Source organism: Rattus norvegicus, chromosome 7 (assembly GCF_036323735.1).
Source record: "Rattus norvegicus strain BN/NHsdMcwi chromosome 7, GRCr8, whole genome shotgun sequence".
In the NCBI taxonomy this organism is placed as follows: domain Eukaryota; kingdom Metazoa; phylum Chordata; class Mammalia; order Rodentia; family Muridae; genus Rattus; species Rattus norvegicus.
The window spans coordinates 21,832,882-21,845,687 of NC_086025.1; the positions used below are offsets into that span (position 1 = coordinate 21,832,882).

Below are 12,806 nucleotides of genomic sequence, written 5' to 3' on the forward strand. Positions count from 1 at the left end.
AGTCATTAACAGCCAGCAGCTGACTGAAGCTGTGCCATCGGCTTTCGGTAACATACACTGGTGGTGTGGACACAATGGTTAGATCTCATCTGATTCTGCCAAGAATAGTCACTATGACAACCTCACAAGACGCTGTAGAACTCTTAGTATTCTCAAATGAGTGAGAGATGGTACAGATCTAGGGGGTAGGGAGAGCATCTTAAATGCTAGAGCAGATGCAAATGCGTGACGTGAACAGACAATATCCAGCACCTTTGATGCCATTGAGCTCTTCACAACAACATTGGTGACGTCCTGGCAGAATTCTATTCTCGGCAGATTATCTAAGGGCCAAGAATAAAGATGATGAAAAGGCAAAAACATTCTCTCTCGTCGGCATTGGTGGTGTGGTGTTCATTCCTGTATTCCCCAACATTCAGTTAGGGGACCCTACGGTAAGAACTGCCTCATAAGTACTGATCAGTAGACATGTGGATGGTTTTTAGATACTTAGCAACCAGACAGCTGCTCTTTAGACTGGTGACTGTGGCTCCTAAAATGTAGCACTGCTTCTAATTAGTAAGTTAATTAATTAAATGCAAAATAAAATTATGTCATTTGCAGGAAGAAAAAGTCACTTAAACATCAATTAACGTGATTGTTATCCCTATGTGCTGGTCTTGTTTCCTGGTAGTCAAATCCCCTGACTTTCTTCTCTAATCCCCTCCCCGAGTCTCACTCTTCATGTGTTGAGTAGAACGTGGAAATGTTTCATCAGAAGCCACAATACTGGACATGCGACTCTCACCTGCCCATTCAGAACGTTACATCTTCCTGAACACAGTTAGTGCTTGGGCAGTGACTCAAGCCAGGGAAGCAGTCCAGCTGAACTAAATCTGGAGACTTTGGCTTAAGCCACCAGGAAGCATTGGTTAGAACTGGACTCTTTCCTCTGTAGAGTTGGGGAAGGAGAGGGCAAGACAGGAAAGGCATGAGGACCTCAAAGTGGAAGTCTCTCAAAATTCAAACCCAGAGGCAATTGGACAAAGAAGAGGACGGACAGGTGTTACATCTTTGAAACTCCTGGATGAAACCATGATGCAGTCTAGGGGTACTGATTGGGTTTGTTTTCTCTGCCAACTAAAGAGTGAAAAGGAGGGGGGGAGGGGATCTCAAATGGACTGGGTCTCCGTGGAGAAATCTTGAACAGCACAAACAGGAGCAGGCAGAATCAGTAGGTGACGAAGGGTTTATTAAAAGGTCCTCTGCAAAGCAGAGGGAGACTCAGGAACTTTTAATGCCACTGAAGAGTTTTTTTGTCCTGTGAGTTAGGGTTGGTCGATTTGAAGAGAGACCGAACGATTGGCCCATAACTGTTGTGTCAGGTGTCCTAATCCTGCCTTCAACTTGTTGAACCAGCCCCTCAGCACAGGGCCTGATGGTGAGAGACAAAAGCCTATAATCTTTGCTCTAAGCTACCAGGCTTTTGTCTCAAGTCAGGAAGGTGAGGAAGAAGCTGCCATCTTGGATGTCTGTCACCTTCATTACTTAGCCAAGGCCCCTCTCCCTAGCTGTCTGCCCACCAGGATGTCTGCCTAACTCCAATTCTCTCTGACAGTTCTGAACTCACACTGCCCCTGTGCCATGTGACCCAACAAAATCTTGTTTTATTTAAACTATTTTGAAATGGTACTGGAGGCCTTGACTAATAACCCTCTAAATTCATCTGAGCTTTTCCCTTGGTTTGGCTTATGCTAAGGACCTGTACTGCTCTGTGATTAGAATTTAGTACTTCAGGCGTCTCCAGGTCACAAAGACCCCCAGGGTGACATATGAAGAAGTGGTGGACTGAAACTCCCAAGGCCTAAAGGGTTAAAAGTTAATTGTATCTGATCCCAAACACCTTCAGTGAGAAGTCACCCTCGTGCCACTGTAACATCAAATTATCTCCCATTAATTGGCCCCTATTTCTCTTCAGTTCCTCCTTGCTATTAAATATTTGTACTGGCATTTTAGTCAGGAAGAAGTTAGTGAGCCTAATTGCTCAGCCTGTACTTAACTGACAGCCCTCTTACCAGATAACTCCAGAAAGAAAACAATGGGGGGCTTAACATTGCTGGAGGAATGTCAGGTATGTGGTCATAAAATCTAATCAGTAGAGAGCAGGGAGAGCCTGAGATGGGACTGCTAATCTTTTCTGGGGCTCAAAACATGAAGTGCTTCCAGCATTAAACTCTTCGCATGGTTTGGGCACTCTTTTTAGACTGGTTAAAAAAAATGGCTTTCATACAAATATAAGCAGGACACATGCCTCAGATTTCAGTGTATCCACCAATTGACAGAGGTGTTGAACTGGTTCAAAGGAGACCTCAAAGAGGAGATCCATATGCAGGACATCAACAAGGCTAATGAATGCATATCTGCAAAGGACTTCAGTGACCAGAAAGAGAAAATTGCAACAATGTCAGTAACTACTCAGTACCCAGGGCAGTAGTGGTCTGTGGCAGGGCCGGTGGCAGGGGAGGGAGTCAATGTTATCTGGAGCAACTCACCTGATCCTGGTTCAAGAGTGCTCTAAATTCTGTTATCATTTTTGGTGAGTTCTAGGACTTTGTAAACAGTAGATCTTCTGTAGCTATCTAGTGCAAGAGGTTGGATCCAGAGTGTTCTCCAAAGACCTATGTGTTATAGGGTCAGTTGTCAGGTTGACATTGTTGGAAAACAGTGGAAACGATTAAGAATTTAGGGTGAGTGAGAGATTTTTAAGTCACTGATAGCCTCAAAACTATTTGTGGGACCTGGTGAGTCCTACGTCTGGGAGGTCTCACTCACAAAAACATGGAGACGGAGAGCAATGCAATAGAAAAAGAGGTTTAATGATCCAGTGCACTGGGGTGGCCCTGTAATTGGGACAGAGGCAACCCCCAGTAACAAAAGTACACACCTTTTATACACTTGTGGAGGACAGTCTTTGGCAACAGCATGAGTTGGTCCTTGAAGACGCATATTGACCTTTACACTCCTTAATGGAGAGAAATCTTTGGCATGCAGATGGGAGACTGCTAAGGGCCCTTCACTCTTCGAGGTTAGCTCATTTCCTGGGACAGTGTGTTATCCTAAATTCATTGGACAGGGTATTAAAGTCCCAGATTCCCTAAGGCAGCCATTGTCACTGAAGTTTGAATCTTACAAATCTCTTTCTTTTGTTCTCTAGTGCTTTGTGTCCTGGCCATGAGATGGGCAGCTTTGCCTCACCATGGCCCCAGAAGCAGTGTGACCAGTCATCCTCTCTCTCTCTCTCTCTCTCTCTCTCTCTCTCTCTCTCTCTCTCTCTCTCTCTTTTCTTCTTCTTCTTCTTCTTCTTCTTCTTCTTCTTCTTCTTCTTCTTCTTCTTCTTCTTCTTCTCCTTCTTCTTCTTCTCCTCTTTCTCTGAAAAAGCATTTACTTGAACTTTATTAGCTATATTTTAGCTACAGAAGCCAGAAAGAATTTTAAGTACCACCACTTTAAATTCTAAACACTGCACAGTAGGTTATAAACCAGCCTGCCTCCATCTTAGGGCTGAAAGACACCTTATAGTAAAGACAAACTAGGTTCATTCCTGTTCATAATTAAATGTTTCTCATGGGTTGGGCTTCCCCAAACTGTAACCTTAACACAAATGGTTCTGTGCTGCCTGTTCCAGGAAAAGATAAACATGCCTTTGTTTCAATAGGTTATATGACCACCTGTTGTTATGACCACCTGTTATGACACCTTGTTATGACCACCTGTAATGACCACCTGTTGCTATGACCACCTTGTTATGGCCACCTATTGTTATGACCACCTGTTGTTGTGACCACCTGTTGTTGTGACCACCTGTTGTTGTGACCACCTGTTGTTGTGACCACCTGTTGTTGTGACCACCTGTTGTTCTGACCACCTGTTGTTATGACAACCTTGTTGTGACCACCTTGCAATCATGCCTTTGTTTCAGGAGGTTATGGACACTTTGTTGTGTTTAGGTTCTGATTCTATAACCCTACCTATTTGCTTGCCAAATCCCCCATTAGAAAACCCCCTACTCTACTCCTGAGCTATAAAAATCCTTATTTTCGGGGTTGGGGATTTAGCTCAGTGGTAGAGCGCTTGCCTAGGAAGCTCAAGGCCCTGGGTTCGGTCCCCAGCTCCAGAAAAAAAAGAACCAAAAAAAAAAATCCTTATTTTCCCCATGTCCAAGGCTGATATCTTGAACCCTGCCTTTGTGAGCAACAGCTTGTAAAAAAGACATGAATAAAGCTTGCTTTAATTAATTTGGCCATGTTTGAGTCAGTGATCTTTCTTCTCCCATCTGTGTTTAACATAAGGACCGAGAACAAGCATCAAAAACTAGAAATCCATGGTAAACATTTTATGGTTTTGAGTCAATTATCTCAGTATTTATTACAGGAACTGAAAGCTACCTAAACAATGCTGGAATTTTTTATCTCTAGACGTAAATAAGTGCTGTCTACCTGAAGTCTTCCCTCAAAAGAAAGAAAGAAACAAAGAAGCAAAGAGACAAAGAGATAAAGAGATAAAGAGAGAAAAAAACAAAAGAAAAAAGTCTTTGCTGCAGTTGTTAGCATTCTATCTAAGCTCTGCCCCACAGTTACCTGGCAACACCCAGGTATGCCTGACACTATAAAAGGTGCTTCTTGCCCCCTCCTAACTCTCTCGTTCTCTCTCGATCTCTTGCTCCTCTCTTGCTCTTGCTTTCCTGCCCACACTCTCTCATTCTCTGCCCCTACTATCCTCTTAACTCCCCTCCACATGCCATAAATAAACTCTATTCTATACTGTATTTCAGGGGGAAGGGATGCCTCACCGTGAGCTCACGGAGGCGCCCCCTTTCCCCATACCTCACACATCTCCATAGAACATATCCCCCCTCTTTATCTTTTTATAAACACATCAACAGTCATAAGCAAATACATTTCACTGTTTCTGATCTATACACGTCCCTGTAGTATGACTTCTGTTATTAGCCAGTAGTGGAATCTGGCAACACATAGCAAAATCCAAATGTCATGCTTAAACAAAAGACATCTGCAAAGTTCAGCCTAACTCTTAGAGGAGTAAGGTATACTAGACTAAGATATAGAAAGTATAATATATGCAGTACAGTAAGAAGCTGTAGAATAAATATAAAGTGGGAATGGGGGAGGTAAAAGCAAGGTCTTCATTAGAATTGGTGAAGGCCCATAGTGTAACAGCCAAGAAGTGATAGAAGTATTAAGGTGAGAAATTTATAACAGGGCAAGACAGTGCAGAGGCTCCTCCAGCCTTTATTCTTGCTGAGGCCATTTCAAGTTTTCAGACTGCCAATATCAACCAGAATTTGATCTCCTTGTTGAAACATTCCATAGAAAATTACCCAACTCTATTCTAGGAACTGGAAATCAAGATGACCCTGCTAACATCACTTCTGTTAAGCTGTCTGCTTGTGCAAACCTCCCCCTCCATCTAATCACTTATCTTAGCTTCTGTTAAACTGCTTGCTTGAGCAAACTTCCCCTGCAGTGTGGAGTGAGATACCAGGATGTATTTTTGCCTTTAAAAGTCCCTTATTCTAAATGCTCAGAGTTATATTTGTGTTCCAAATAAATAAGTATAGTCCCATATTGCAGTAAAGACATTTAATTGGCTATAATCTGTGTCTAGTGGCCATTTCTGGTGGGCTTCCTCTAACAAATTCAAAACAAGAGAGTCAAAGAAACCTTGGGGAGTTGTGGTACTAGATAACAGTTTCCATGGAGAGTTGTCAATATGACTGTGCTGGTGAAGACAGAACATTAGCACTAAATCATATGACTGTAGATAATATAGTGTGGCATGGAGTTCTTTCAGTCTAGGCCTATATGGTTTGTATGTGAAATGTTGTCCCAAAAGTCATGGACCAAATGTCTCAATTGCCAGTGAATATTCAGAAATGGGACTTCCATGATGGGATTGAATTATGAGGGTTCTGACTGAATTAATGGATGAATCCACTGCTAGATGTATAGTTTCATGGTGTTAATGGAGGATGGCAGGAAACTAGTAGGTAGGACCTGGTTGTGGCCAGTGGCTCAGTGGGGACATGCCCATAAAGGTTTGGATCTTTTGTCTCCTCCTGTTTTCTGGCTATCACAAGGTGAACTGTCCTCCTCAGCCGTGTCCTTCTGCTAATGAGAACTGCTAACATCAGTTCTGCCACACCACAGGCCATGGAGCTAAGGAACTAACCATGGGCCAAAGCACGAGCCAAAGTATAACTAAAATAGAACTCCTACCTTTACATTGTTTTTCTTAGGCATTTTCCCCCAATACCAGACAGTTAGGCTAACATGTGCCAAATGTAAGGATAGATGCATTCTGCTCGCTCAGTCCCATGGGGCTAATTCTTAGCCTGAGTTGAACTCTGGACATTACTGGGAGGGAATTATCAACCTGGATCTTTAACGATGCTTGGACTATCATCACTGCATATTAAAACTGCATTGATATTTCCATGCAAGACCTTTACCGATGACTATAATTGGATCTTTACCGATGCTTGGACTATCATCACTGCATATTAAAACTGCATTGATATTTCCATGCAAGACCACAGTAGGGTTCTGTCTTGACTTAGATGTCTCAACTCTTTCTAATGACCATCCACCAGAATATTTTATCTAGGTTTTATAATTCTTGTGATCACATTTGTGAACGCAGTCACACAGGCACATTCTGAACAAAGGATTATAGTCCAAAGACTCCATAGAACTGAGTATACAGTTGCTACCTAATTTTTAGATTTCTTTGTTTTCCTCTCATGTTATAAAAGTATCCTTTAATGGATTTAATTATGACAGTTCTGTCGGGCAGTACAAGGTCCTCCTCAAGAGGTCACATTACAGCTAACCATCTCTGTTCTTTACCAACACATATGCAAACTCATTATCCTCGTGGGTAAGAAGTAGAGTTGTGTGGAGAGGGAAAAATAACTTTTTCTTAAGTCTCTAATGTTCGGTAACTAAGTTTGTGGATTAATCAGTCAAAAGACAGTTCAAAAGAACAAAAGGAATAGCATTTCATTTGGTGAGAATATTTCAATTTGTATAAACAGTGAGAGATATTTATAGAAATGAAATTGAGACTCACAGAAGTACATAAGTGAGAGAGGTCATAAAACTCTTTGTTTCTTTTGTTTTATTGAAAGAGAATCTCACCCTGTAATTCAGGCTGGCCTGGAACTTGCTATATCCAAGGTTGGTGTGTGTTGTACGCACATTCATGCATGTGTATAGGTGCATATGCCTCTGATCGAAACTTGCAGAGATCAAAGATCAACATGAGGTGTGTTCTTCTTTGCTCTCCACTTCATTTTTTGAAGCAGAATCTCCCACCAAAACTGAGCCTGCTGGTTTGGCTAAATCATCTAACTGGTCAATGCCCTATAAGGCTTCTGCTGACTCCCAGCTCTGGTGGCACAGATGAAAACTTTTACGTAAAGGCTAAGGGGTCTGAACGCAGGTTCTTGTGTTCAAGCAGCAAGCAGTGTGTTCACTGAACCGTCCCTCAAGCCCTGCACAGCATTGTTCAAAAGCAACTAAACTGTGTGTGAGAAACAGCAATGTAAAGCAAACTGGGGCTGTGAGAACAGGAAATTGTGTCTTGTACATGATGGGTTGGACCACTTGCTGCGTAAGGTTTGATGTGCAGATGATAAACCTGTCCTTTTCCAGGTATAGGGGAAAGAGGCACATGGGGGTAAACAGATGGAAACCTATGTTACTTTTACAGAGGGAAACCTGTACTTGTTTTTAGGCAAAAACTGGGAGGGTGGTGAGTTCTTCCTCTATGTACTGTTTCCCCATTGCCTCACCTCAAAATATCCCTGAAACCAAAGTGCCTTATTTTAAGTAGTACATGTCAAACTTCTTTTTTGAAAACTCAACTGGTATAAGTACTTAGTTGAAACAAATCTGTTGTGTGTAGTAGCTTTTGCCACTCCAGCCTGGTCTCCAGAAATGGGCCGCACTACCAGCCCCCACTCAGCTTCCCTTAAATCCACGAATAAAAAACACATACAGGTTGCTCATTTTCTTCCTCCTCTTTCTCCTCCTCTTCCTCCTCCTCCTCCTCTTCCTCCTCCTCCTTCTCCTTCTTCTTTTCTTTATTTACATTTCAAGTGTTAACCCCTTCCCAGTTTCCCCTCTGGGAACCCCCATCCCATCCCCCAACCCCTGCCTCCTGAGGGTGCTCCCCAACCCATCCACTCCCTCCCTCCCTCCCAGGTTGCTCATGTCAACCTGCCTTCTGACATAGTTGCTGGGCACTACTCTCTGCCGCCTGGAAAAGCCTACCCTTATTAACATTCTTTTTGTTTTGTTTTTTTCTTTTTTTTCGGAGCTGGGGACCAAACCCAGGGCCTTGCGCTTGCTAGGCAAGTGCTCTACCACTGAGCTAAATCCCCAGCCCCTTATTAACATTCTTATCTCTGCACCTCTCTGCTGCCCTGAACTTGCTCAGTCACACCCCAGTCCCTGCTAAACACCTCCATCCTCCAGCCTGCAAGAGCTGCCAGTCCTCCCAAGCTCTCACATGGCTGCCTGGATTCTCTCTCTCTCTCTGAAGTCTGGAAAACTGTGCCTCTCCCCCCTGGCTTCTGTCTCTTTTCCTCCAGGGGCCCAGAAGTCCTGCCTATTCCTTCTGCCCAGCGATTGACCCATGGCTTCTTTACTAACAGATCAAGAACGAATTGGGGAACAGGACAGCATCAGAACCACCCATACATAAATCAACCAGAAAAAAAGTCTCCCTTCATCTTTAGATTTTTTTAAGATGGCATTACATTGATCTCTCTTTCTCCCTCTCCCCATCTCCCTCCCCCTCCCCTTTCCCCCTTCTCCATCCTCCCTCCCCCTCTCCCTCTCCCTCTCCCTCTCTCATTTTCTTCTCTGCTTTGGCAGGTCAGAGCATTCCCTTTCCCTTGTCTTTAGCAACAGAACCCTTTCTTTAAAGTTGACCAAGGCAGGGGTGTCCTATAGACTTGTCCTTGTTGATTTTGCTTCTCCCCTAAGACCTAAATTTTTTTCCAGTCTTTGCTCTGGTTTTGTCCTCAACTGTCTTCAAAGTGCTCACCAAGGTGTTCAGTATGTCCGTGTGTCACTGTATTTACTGGGCTCCTGTCCGTGGGTCCTGTACTGCTCTGTACCACCATAGCTGATGCCAGTTTCTGCTCTGGGATGTAGGAAGAGAGCTGAGTCGGTCCCCTTCAGAATCTCTTGAACACTGTCTAAAAGTAGAACCAGCCTGTCTGAAGTCTGCCAGGAACTCCTCTCTGGGCCTGGATTAAGTCTGATCTATATTTACAGGCAAATCTTTGGGGATGAAGATGCAAAGACCTTTTCAGCATTTACTGCCTTACTAAAGCCTCTCCTGGTTTCCCATGATGTTTAAGGTCCTTTAAATCATCCTTGAGAGTATCCTCGGCTGCTCTGAGGTTCCCACGGACACACAATCCTGGTAATGCAGATCAGTAAGTCCTGAACCACACACTGATAAAACTACCTAAGTCTCTCTGCAAATTTCTCCCCATCCTGTCTGGGCTTCGGGGAGTTTTTCTGACAATGGCTTTAAGCTTGAAAACCAGCGTTTGCAGTCCACAGAAAGGCATTTGGTCCGTTCTTTGGGAAGCTTAACTTTAAGAGACAACTGTGTTTACAGGGATTCTGGAGGGATGAGGGGGATGAGGAGGAAACCAAAGGGCAGGACAGAGGCAGAATGAAGTGGAGGAGTGAAGGATGAACGTTGGGAGTAGGATAACGACCGTGATTAAGTTCAAACTGTGATTTAAGAGGGTCTAAAAGAGAGGCAAGTTAAAGTTACTTCTATGGCTTTGGCCAAGGGATCTGAGGAGATTTTTGGAATCTGGATTTTTTGGATTCCTTAAGGCAATTAAGAAAACCATTACCGGTTTGAAGTTTGATCTTCTTCTGAACTGAGTTTCCCAGTCCCCTGGGCCAGCTTAAGGAACAGGTTTACGGAGAGCCAACTCCCATCCTCTTCCCAGCTAGTTTCCTCAAACACGGCAAGAACAGAGACAAACAGCAGCACAGGAACAAACCAGGTTTTGACTGAGGATTTGGGGTTTCTCTGCTTGTTTGTTTTTCAGACATGGGGGTATAAGGAGAGTTTCTCAAGCTTGAAAAATGCAATAAACTTGGGATCAAAACAAAAGTCCCCACGAGTGTGAGATCTATGTTCCCTCGAATAGGGTTTTGATCCATCACACTCTGCAAGACAACTGTGGGAAGGCAAACTATGATACCCCAAAATATGCTCTTTCGACCCAGAGATTAGTTCAAGAAGTTTCACATAGAGAAAAGCACTAAGCCAAAAGGGTGTCTTCAAAAAAGCAAGTGTGTCATAGGACTGCATCTGCATCAATCTTTGTAGCCTTGCCCATTAGTCTTTGCACATCCTATAATTCCAGCAACAGGAAGGCAGAGGCAGGAAGATCGCAGGGTGACATCAGTCCACCATCTCAAAAGATGCAACTACATAAAAAGATTCACCTCTGGATTCCAAGGCTTCACCTGCTGCACTTAGAAAGTCCTGCACCCTTCACTCTGGGCTCCATAGATGCTGTCAAGTCTAAGGTGTCACCTTGAGATCTAGAGGAGTTTGTTTGTCTGTGGGTGTCTTCTCTGTGTGTATAAGGGGTACGTGTTATTTCATTTCTGTTTCAGCTTTGTTAATCTCTGTTTTGTTACAGGGAACTCCTGCTAAGAACTCATAAAGAGTGGAGAAGAGAATTCTTTTTCCTCCCCACCCCCATTTATTCAAAAAGCTCCCAATCAGGAGACTCATGGGGCTTCCAGGAAGCACTGTGCCCCTCCAGGACATTGGCTAATGTAGTAGGACCATAACCTCAAATGGAGCTCGGTGCAACTCCCGGACTGCTGAAAGCTGCCTTGCCTATATCACCAAGGCAAAGTCTGGCTGAATCCGAGCTGAGCCAAACACCACTGCATCAGAAGTAAGCGGTGCTGTGCGGAGCTTGCTTCCACGGAGTCTCGGGAAAATGAAAAGATGAGACCAGGGTTTACCGAGCTTTGGAAGTTCAGTTTCGGGCAGGTCTTTCAAAGGCTTGATGAAGACTCTGTTAAAACCATAATGCAGCAGTACAACAGTATTAGCAATTAAAGGCAAAGGAACCCAAACACACGCTCGCTATTTCCTGTACACTCTCAGAATGAATGAATGACCAAACTATTTGCTTGGGAATTTAGTAGTTATGCAAATAAAATTGGGGGACAGGACAGTCACTGGGTATGCCCAACCTGCCTGCATTACAGCACCATGTTGTCATTGGTAAAATCCATACTTGAGGACCACACAGTTGAATTACCACCCACTCACCACGAAAAGATCTCATAACATTTTAAATAAGCCTGTGATTTTTTTGTGTCGGGCTATATTCATAGCTAACCAGGACATGTGTGGTTGAACATGTCGGGTTCTAGGGATACAGAGTCTTAGTTCCTTCTACTAGGCCTGGTTCTGTTCTACTTAATGAATTAGATGAGTATTTTTCATTTGTTTTATATCTGCAGTTAGAGCCATGATGGTGCCATTTGCAAAACTCATTAATGGAAGATATTGATGACAGTTGGAATTCCCACTGAGTGGACATAAGTCGAGTTGCCTGCTATGTCTGTAGGTCCAATACTAAATCACACACGTTCCACAGGTGGTTAGACCCTGAGGATTCTAACACGATGAGTGTTATGATTCTTTAAGGACTTTAGTGGACTGCACTATAAAGTGGGAGATGAGGCCTCCTTGGAGGTAGTCGGTCTCGAGTGGCATATCCTTTGGGGATTATCTGTTGCTTTGGCCCTGCCTGTATTCTCTCTCTGCTCCTTTCATGCCCAGATATGAAACCACCTTCCTCCCTCACACACTCCCAAGTCCATGAGACTCTTCCTTGAAATCTACCTGGTGACACAAAACCAAGCAACTGTGGTGGGAACCTCTGAAACCCTATTCTGAAACCGTACGGCTAGGCTGTTTCTGTCAAATTCTCAGTTCAGTCACAGAAAACTAACAAATATGGCCTCCCTCCGCCGTCTTAGCTGCAGGCCACAAGCCCAGTTTGCTCTATGGTGAGAGTTTCAGAAACAGAAACTCCTTCTTTTCCTGAGAGGTAAAAAGGCTAGTCCAGAAAGGAGATGGATACCAAAAAGTTTCAAAATGCCAAGAGTCCCTCTTCAATGTCCCTGGAACCCTGGGTGGTCCTCCCATCCAACACCCTGGCTCTGAGCACCCTTGTCTTAGGATATCTTGAAGATCTCCAGAAACCGTCTTGCAGATCATGCATGAGGCCTTATCTTTTCCTGGTTATGCATTTATTTCAAAGGTCATGCAAGCACAGGCACCAGGAGGCTCACAGCACCCCCGCCCCCCACTCCTGCTCTGAATGCACAGTAGCAGCTCTCAGTCCACACATGAGTGCCACTTAGACAAAGATCGGGTTTCCTTTCGAGGCCAAGAATTCAATAGCTCACAAGGCAGCTAGCTGAACTCTCCTTCTGGCTTCAAGTGCAAACAGTTAGGGAATCGCAAAGAGCAGGAGATAGAAACCAGCCCCCCACGCCACCCTTTCCCTGTTGTTGGATCAGGCTTGTGAAATCATTCCCCTTGCTTTGTGAAGGAAAGGGAGCTCTCCGGATAGGATAACCAGAGGTGCTTCTGGAGTAGCTGTGGAGGGGTCAGTCATTTCTCGTTTAAAGTCATCTCCTAGCTGAAGGTCTTACAGGCCCCTTTCTGTG

General features: G+C 44.0%; 1 long non-coding RNA gene across 1 annotated transcript; it reads left to right on the plus strand.

The window, feature by feature from the left end:
- The first annotated feature begins 166 nt into the window (after positions 1-166).
- LOC120093843 (uncharacterized) lies at positions 167-11,280 on the plus strand. Its single transcript, XR_005487597.2, has 3 exons — positions 167-434; positions 9,345-9,508; positions 10,748-11,280. It is a non-coding gene; the product is annotated as an uncharacterized LOC120093843 (long non-coding RNA).
- Positions 11,281-12,806: the final 1,526 nt, after the last annotated feature.